Here is a 9,782-nt window from a genome sequence, read left to right on the forward strand (position 1 = left end):
TTCTCTCACACACAGTATCTCTCATTCTCACACACACAGTAACCCCCTCTCATTCTCACACACACAGTAACCCCCTCTCATTCTCACACACACAGTAACCCCCTCTCATTCTCACAACACACAGTAACCCCCTCTCATTCTCTCACACACAGTAACCCCCTCTCATTCTCTCACACACAGTAACCCCCTCTCATTCTCTCACACACAGTAACCCCCTCTCATTCTCTCACACACAGTAACCCCCTCTCATTCTCTCACACACAGTAACCCCCTCTCATTCTCTCACACACAGTAACCCCCTCTCATTCTCTCACACACAGTAACCCCCTCTCATTCTCTCACACACAGTAACCCCCCTCTCATTCTCACACACACAGTAACCCCCTCTCATTCTCTCACACACAGTAACCCCCTCTCATTCTCTCACACACAGTAACCCCCTCTCATTCTCACACACACACAACCCCCTCTCATTCTCACACACACACAACCCCCTCTCATTCTCACACACACAGTAACCCCCTCTCATTCTCACACACAGGAACCCCCTCTCATTCTCTCACACACAGTAACCCCCTCTCATTCTCACACACAGGAACCCCCTCTCATTCTCACACACAGGAACCCCCTCTCATTCTCACACACAGGAACCCCCTCTCATTCTCACACACAGGAACCCCCTCTCATTCTCTCACACAGTAACCCCCTCTCATTCTCACACACACACAACCCCCTCTCATTCTCACACACACACAACCCCCTCTCATTCTCACACACACACAACCCCCTCTCATTCTCACACACAGGAACCCCCTCTCATTCTCACAGCACTTTCAATCTCTCATCCACACCCTTAACAGGAGAAGCGTCCTCTGTTTTACACTCCACACCCTCTCCCTCCCCCTCTCTCTCTATTCCTTTCTCTCTCTCTCTCTCTGGCAAGCCCATGGCTTTCAGCTCAATTCACGAGCAAGCCAGCAGAAACATTTAACAAGACAATAACGCGGAGATGCTCTTGCTGAAGAAACAGACTGTGTCTGGATGACCTTACCTCTGCCCCAGGCAGGCTCCGCTCCTCTCCTCTCCTCTCCTCTCTCTGCCTTCTTCTCTCTTCTCTTCGCAGCTTTGAGTGGGGGAGGTTTTTTTTTTGTTGTTTGTTCTGTTGAATCCCTCAATCAATCCAAGAGAAAAAGGGAAAAATAACTGTTCCCCTCCAGGCAGAAATCTCTGGGGTTAGAAAACTCCCAAAGCCAGGAGGGAGATAAGGAAGGAGGGGTGAGCAAAGGCAAAGATGAAAGTGAAACAAACCCAGGAATCCTTTCCCAAATCTCCAGGCCCCACTTTTCACTCCCTTCTCCTGAAAGGAAAAAGGGAAGGAGGAAATGGAGAGAGAGAGAGAAGGTGGCAAAGAAAGTGAAACTCTTGCTTGTGATTGGGAGCCAGAGGAGGGAAGGGGAGGGGACCTCTCCTCTCCCGGAGCCTTCCAGAGGGAACAACTCTTCCACCTCCTGGGATCTTCCTGCGCCCTTCTTTCCCCCACCTCCCTCGCCCAGTTGGTGACGTCTTCCAAGAGCTGGGAGCCAAGGGGATGGGATTCAGCCAATAGGGAAGCGGCTTGGGAGGTTCTGCAGCAAGCAGGAAGTGAGAGAGAGGGAGAGGTGGAAAGGAGAGAGAGATTTCAACCCTCACACTCACTCCCTCCCTCCCTCTCACACTCACTCCCTCCCTCTCACACTCAGTCCATCATAAACCCTCTCACACTCAGTCCCTCCCTCTCACACTCAGTCCATCATAAACCCTCTCACACTCAGTCCATCATAAACCCTCTCACACTCAGTCCATCATAAACCCTCTCACACTCAGTCCATCATAAACCCTCTCACACTCAGTCCATCATAAACCCTCTCACACTCAGTCCATCATAAACCCTCTCACACTCAGTCCATCATAAACCCTCTCACACTCAGTCCATCATAAACCCTCTCACACTCAGTCCATCATAAACCCTCTCACACTCACTCCGTCCCTCCCTCACACTCAGTCCATCATAAACCCTCTCACACTCACTCCGTCCCTCCCTCACACTCAGTCCATCATAAACCCTCTCACACTCAGTCCATCATAAACCCTCTCACACTCAGTCCATCATAAACCCTCTCACACTCAGTCCATCATAAACCCTCTCACACTCAGTCCCTCCCTCTCACACTCAGTCCATCATAAACCCTCTCACACTCAGTCCATCATAAACCCTCTCACACTCACTCCGTCCCTCCCTCACACTCAGTCCATCATAAACCCTCTCACACTCACTCCGTCCCTCCCTCACCCATCCTCTCACACTCACTCCGTCCCTCCCTCACACTCAGTCCATCATAAACCCTCTCACACTCACTCCGTCCCTCCCTCACCCATCCTCTCACACTCACTCCCTCCCTCCCTCTCACACTCAGTCCATCATAAACCCTCTCACACTCACTCCCTCCCTCTCACATTCAGTCCATCATAAACCCTCTCACACTCACTCCCTCCCTCTCACACTCAGTCCATCATAAACCCTCTCACACTCACTCCCTCCCTCTCACACTCAGTCCATCATAAACCCTCTCACACTCAGTCCATCATAAACCCTCTCACACTCACTCCGTCTCTCCCTCCCTCTCACACTCAGTCCATCATAAACCCTCTCACACTCACTCCGTCTCTCCCTCCCTCTCACACTCAGTCCATCATAAACCCTCTCACACTCACTCCGTCCCTCCCTCACCCTCCCTCCCTCTCACACTCAGTCCATCATAAACCCTCTCACACTCACTCCGTCCCTCCCTCACCCTCCCTCCCTCCCTCCCTCTCACACTCAGTCCATCATAAACCCTCTCACACTCACTCCGTCCCTCCCTCACCCTCCCTCCCTCTCCCTCCCTCTCACACTCAGTCCATCATAAACCCTCTCACACTCACTCCGTCCCTCCCTCGCCCTCCCTCCCTCTCAGTCCATCATAAACCCTCTCACACTCACTCCATCCCTCCCTCACCCATCCTCTCACACTCAGTCCATCATAAACCCTCTCACACTCACTCCGTCCCTCCCTCACCCTCCCTCCCTCTCACACTCAGTCCATCATAAACCCTCTCACACTCACTCCATCCCTCCCTCACCCATCCTCTCACACTCACTCCGTCCCTCCCTCACCCTCCCTCACACTCAGTCCATCATAAACCCTCTCACACTCACTCCATCCCTCCCTCACCCATCCTCTCACACTCAGTCCATCATAAACCCTCTCACACTCACTCCATCCCTCCCTCACCCATCCTCTCACACTCAGTCCATCATAAACCCTCTCACACTCACTCCATCCCTCCCTCACCCATCCTCTCACACTCACTCCATCCCTCCCTCACCCATTCTCTCAGACTCACTCCATCATAAACCATCTCACACTCACTCCATCCCTCCCTCACCCATCCTCTCACACTCACTCCATCCCTCCCTCACCCATTCTCTCAGACTCACTCCATCATAAACCCTCTCACACTCACTCCATCCCTCCCTCACCCACCCTCTCACACTCAGTCCATCATAAACCCTCTCACACTCACTCCATCCCTCCCTCACCCATCCTCTCACACTCAGTCCATCATAAACCCTCTCACACTCACTCCATCCCTCCCTCACCCATCCTCTCACACTCAGTCCATCATAAACCCTCTCACACTCACTCCATCCCTCCCTCACCCATCCTCTCACACTCACTCCATCCCTCCCTCACCCACCCTCCCAGACTCACTCCATCATAAACCCTCTCACACTCACTCCATCATATACCTTCTCACACTCACTCCATCCCTCCCTCACCGACCCTCCCAGACTCACTCCATCATATACCCTCTCACACTCACTCCATCATAAACCATCTCACACTCACTCCATCCCTCCCTCACCCATCCTCTCACACTCACTCCATCCCTCCCTCACCCATTCTCTCAGACTCACTCCATCATAAACCCTCTCAGGCTCACTCCATCATAAACCCTCTCACACTCACTCCATCCCTCCCTCACTCATCCTCTCACACTCACTCCATCCCTCCCACACCGACCCTCCCAGACTCACTCCATCATAAACCCTCTCACACTCACTCCATCATAAACCATCTCACACTCACTCCATCCCTCCCTCACCCATCCTCTCACACTCACTCCATCCCTCCCTCACCCATTCTCTCAGACTCACTCCATCATAAACCCTCTCAGACTCACTCCATCATAAACCCTCTCACACTCACTCCATCCCTCCCTCACCCATCCTCTCACACTCACTCCATCCCTCCCTCACCGACCCTCCCAGACTCACTCCATCATAAACCCTCTCACACACACTCCATCATAAACCTTCTCACACTCACTCCATCATTAACCCTCTCACACTCACTCCATCCCTCCCTCACCCATCCTCTCACACTCACTCCATCCCTCCCTCACCCATTCTCTCACACTCACTCCATCATAAACCCTCTCACACTCACTCCATCCCTCCCTCACCCATCCTCTCACACTCACTCCATCCCTCCCTCACCCACCCTCCCAGACTCACTCCATCATAAACCCTCTCACACTCACTCCATCATAAACCTTCTCACACTCACTCCATCTGTCCCTCACCCACCCTCTCACACTCACCCCATCATAAACCCTCTAACACTCACTCCATCCCTCCCTCACCCACCCTCTCACACTCACTCCATCATAAACCCTCTCACACTCACTACATCATAAACCCTCTCACACTCACTCCATCCCTCCCTCACCCATCCTCTCACACTCCATCATAAACCCTCTCACACTCACTCCATCCCTCCCTCATCCACCCTCACACATTCACTCCAACCCGACCTCACCCACCCTCTCACACTCACTCCATCATAAACCCTTTCACACTCACTCCATCATAAACCCTCTCACACTCACTCCATCCCTCCCTCACCCACCCTCTCACACTCACTCCATCATAACCCCTCCCACACTCACTCCATCCCACCCTCACACACTCACTCCATCATAAACTCTCTCACTCTCAGTCCATCCCGACCTCACCCACCCTCTCACACTCACTCCATCCGTCCCTCATCTACCCTCTCACACTCACTCCATCATAAACCCTCTCACACTCACTCCATCCCTCCCTCACCCACTCTCACACTCATTCCATCATAAACCCTCTCACACTCACTCCATCCCTCCCTCACCCACTCTCACACTCATTCCATCCCTCCCTCATCAACCATCTCACACTCACTCCATCCCTCCCTCACACACTCACTCCAACCCTCCCTCACCCATCCTCTCACACTGACTCCATCATAAACCATCTCACACTCACTCCATTATAAAACCTCTCAAACTCACTCCACCCTCCCTCATCAACCCTCTCATTCTCACTCCATCCCATCTTCATCAACCCTCTCACACTCACTCTATCCCATCTTCATCAACCCTCTCACACTAGTACCATTCCTCCCCATCCACCTTCTCACAGTCACACCATCCCTCCCTCACCCATCCTCTCACACTCCATCATAAACCCTCTCACACTCACTCCATCCCTCCCTCATCCACCCTCTCACACTCATTCCATCCCTCCCTCACCCACCTTCTCTCACTCACTCCATCATAAACCCTTTCACACTCACTCCATCATAAACCCTCTCACACTCACTCCATCCCTCCCTCACCCATTCTCTCAGATTCACTCCATCATAAACCCTCTCACATTCACTCCATCCCTTCCTCACCCACCCTCCCAGACTCACTCCATCATAAACCCTCTCACACTCACTCCATCATAAACCTTCTCACACTCACTCCATCCCTCCCTCACCCATCCTCTCACACTCACTCCATCCCTCCCTCACCCACCCTCCCAGACTCACTCCATCATAAACCCTCTCACACTCACTCCATCATAAACCTTCTCACACTCACTCCATCCGTCCCTCACCCACCCTCTCACACTCACTCCATCAGAAACCCTCTAACACTCACTCCATCCCTCCCTCACCAACCCTCTCACACTCAATCCATCATAGACCCTCTCACACTCACTCTATCCCTCCCTCACCCACCCTCTCACACTCACTCCATCATAAACCCTCTCACACTCACTCCATCATAACCCCTCTCACACTCACTCCATCCCACCCTCACACACTCACTCCATCATAAACTCTCTCACTCTCAGTCCATCCCGACCTCACCCACCCTCTCACACTCACTCCATCATAAACCCTCTCACACTCACTCCATCCTTCCCTCATCTACCCTCTCACACTCACTCCATCATAAACCCTCTCACACTCACTCCATCCCTCCCTCACACACTCACTCCATCATAAACTCTCTCACTCTCAGTCCATCCCGACCTCACCCACCCTCTCACACTCACTCCATCATAAACCCTCTCACACTCACTCCATCCGTCCCTCATCTACCCTCTCACACTCACTCCATCATAAACGCTCTCACACTCACTCCATCCCTCAATCATCAACTCTCTCACACTCAATCCATCCCTCCCTCATCAACCATCTCACACTCACTCCATCCCTCCCTCACACACTCACTCCATCCCTCCCTCACCCATCCTCTCACACTGACTCCATCATAAACCATCTCACACTCACTCCATTATAAAACCTCTCAAACTCACTCCACCCTCCCTCATCAACCATCTCACACTCACTCCATTATAAAACCTCTCAAACTCACTCCACCCTCCCTCATCAACCCTCTCATTCTCACTCCATCCCATCTTCATCAACCCTCTCACACTCACTCTATCCCATCTTCATCAACCCTCTCACACTAGTACCATTCCTCCCCATCCACCTTCTCACAGTCACACCATCGTAAGCCCTCTCACACTCATTCCATCCCTCCCTCACCCACCCTCTCTCACTCACTCCATCATTAACCCTCTCACACTCACTCCATCCTTCCCTCATCAACCCTCTCACACTCACTCCATCCCATCTTCATCAACCTCTCACACTCATTCCATCCCATCTTCATCAACCCTCTCACACTAGTACCATTCCTCCCCATCCACCCTCTCACACTCACACCATCGTAAGCCCTCTCACACTCATTCCATCCCTCCCTCACCCACCCTCTCTCACTCACTCCATCATTAACCCTCTCACATTCACTCCATCCTTCCCTCATCAACCATCTCACACTCTCTCCATCCCTCCCTCATCCATCCTCTCACACTCACTCCATCATAAACCCTCTCACACTCACTCCATCCCTCCCTCACCCACCGTCACACACTCACTCCATCCTTCTTTCACACACTCACTCCATCCCTCCCTCACACACTCACCCCATCCCTCCCGCACCCACCCTCTCACACTCATTCAATCCCTCCCTCACCCACACTCTCACACTAACTCCCTCATCAACCCTCTCACACTATCTCCATCCCTCCCTCATCAACCCTCTCACTCACGCCATCACATCTTCATCAACCCTCCCACACTCACTCCATCCCAACTTCATCAACCCTTTCTCACTCACTCCATCCCTCCCTCATCCACCCTCACACACTCACTCCATCATGAACCCTTTCACACTGACAACATCCGTCACTCATCTACCTCTCACACTCACTCCATCCCTCCGTCATCAAACCTCTCACACTCACTCCATCCCTCCCCCATCCAACCTCTCACACTCACTCCACCATAGACCCTCTCACTCACTTCATTATAAACTCCCTCACACTCACTCCATCCCTCCCTCATCAACACACTCATATTCACTCCATCCCTCCCTTATCCACCCTCTGACACTCACTCCATCACTCCCTCATTCACCCTTTCACATTCACTCCATCCCTTCCTCATCAACCCTCTCACACCCATTCCATCCTAAACCCTCTCAGACTCACTCCATCCCTCCCTCATCAACTGTCTCACACCCACTCCATCATTCCCAGAGAGTCAGCACAACCCTCTCACACTCAATCCATCCCTCCCTCATCAACCCTTTCACACTCACACCATCCCTCATTCATCCATCCTCTCACACTCACTCCATCCCTCCTTCATCCACCCTCTCAAACTCACTCATCATTAACCCTCTCACACTCATTTCGTCACTCCCTCATCAACCCTCTCACACTCATACCATCCATTCCTCATCCACCATCTCACACTCACTCCATCCCTCCCTCATCCATCCTCTCACACTCACTCCATCATAAACCCTTTCACATTCACTCCATCCCTCCCTCATCAACCCTCTCACACCCATTCCATCCTAAACCCTCTCAAACTCATTCCATCTCTCCCTCATCAACTCTCTCACACTCACTCCATCCCACGCTCATCAAACCTCTCACACTCACTCCATCCCTCGCTCATTAAACCTCTCACTCTCACTCCATCCCTCCCTTATCCACCCTCTCACACTCACTCCATCATAAACTTTCTCACACTCATTTCTTCCCTCCCTCATCCACCCTCTCACACTCACTCAATCATCAACCCTCTCACACACAATCCCTCCCTCCCTCATCAACCCTCTCACACTCACTCCATCCCTCCCTCACCCACACTTTCACACTCACTCCATCCTTCCCTCACCCACACTTTCACAGTCACTCCATCCCTCCCTCACCCACCCTCTCACACTCACTCCATCCCTCCCTCACCCACCCTCTCACACTCACTCCATCATAAACCCTCTCACACTCACTCCATCCCTCCCTCATCTACCATCTCACACTCACTCCATCCCTCCCTCACCCACACTTTCACACTCACTCCATCCCTCCCTCACCCACCCTCTCACACTCACTCCATCATAAACCCTCTCACACTCACTCCATCCCTCCCTCACCCAACCTCTCACACTCACTCCATCATAAACCCTTTCACACTCACTCCATCCTTCCCTCATCAACCATCTCACACTCACTCCATCATAAACCCTCTCAAACTCACTCCACCCTCCCTCATTAACCCTCTCACACTCTCTCCATCCCTCCCTCATCCATCCTCTCACACTCACTCCATCATAAACCCTCTCACACTCACTCCATCCCTCCCTCACCCACCCTCACACACTCACTCCATCATAAACCCTCTCACACTCACTCCATCCTTCTTTCACACACTCACTCCATCCCTCCCTCACACACTCACCCCATCCCACCCTCGCCCACCCTCTCACACTCATTCAATCCCTCCCTCACCCACACTCTCACACTAACTCCCTCATCAACTCTCTCACACTATCTCCATCCCTCCCTCATCAACCCTCTCACTCACGCCATCACATCTTCATCAACCCTCCCACACTCACTCCATCCCAACTTCATCAACCCTTTCTCACTCACTCCATCCCACCCTCAACCACCCTCTCACACTTATTCCATCCCTCCCTCATCCACCCTCTCTTACTCACTCCATCCCTCCCTCATCCACCCTCACACACTCACTCCATCATGAACCCTTTCACACTCACAACATCCGTCACTCATCTACCTCTCACACTCACTCCATCCCTCCGTCATCAAACCTCTCACACTCACTCCATCCCTCCCCCATCCAACCTCTCACACTCACTCCACCATAGACCCTCTCACTCACTTCATTATAAACTCCCTCACACTCACTCCATCCCTCCCTCATCAACACACTCATATTCACTCCATCCCTCCCTTATCCACCCTCTGACACTCACTCCATCACTCCCTCATTCACCCTTTCACATTC

Source organism: Heterodontus francisci, chromosome 28, assembly GCF_036365525.1.
Source record: "Heterodontus francisci isolate sHetFra1 chromosome 28, sHetFra1.hap1, whole genome shotgun sequence".
NCBI lineage: Eukaryota > Metazoa > Chordata > Chondrichthyes > Heterodontiformes > Heterodontidae > Heterodontus > Heterodontus francisci.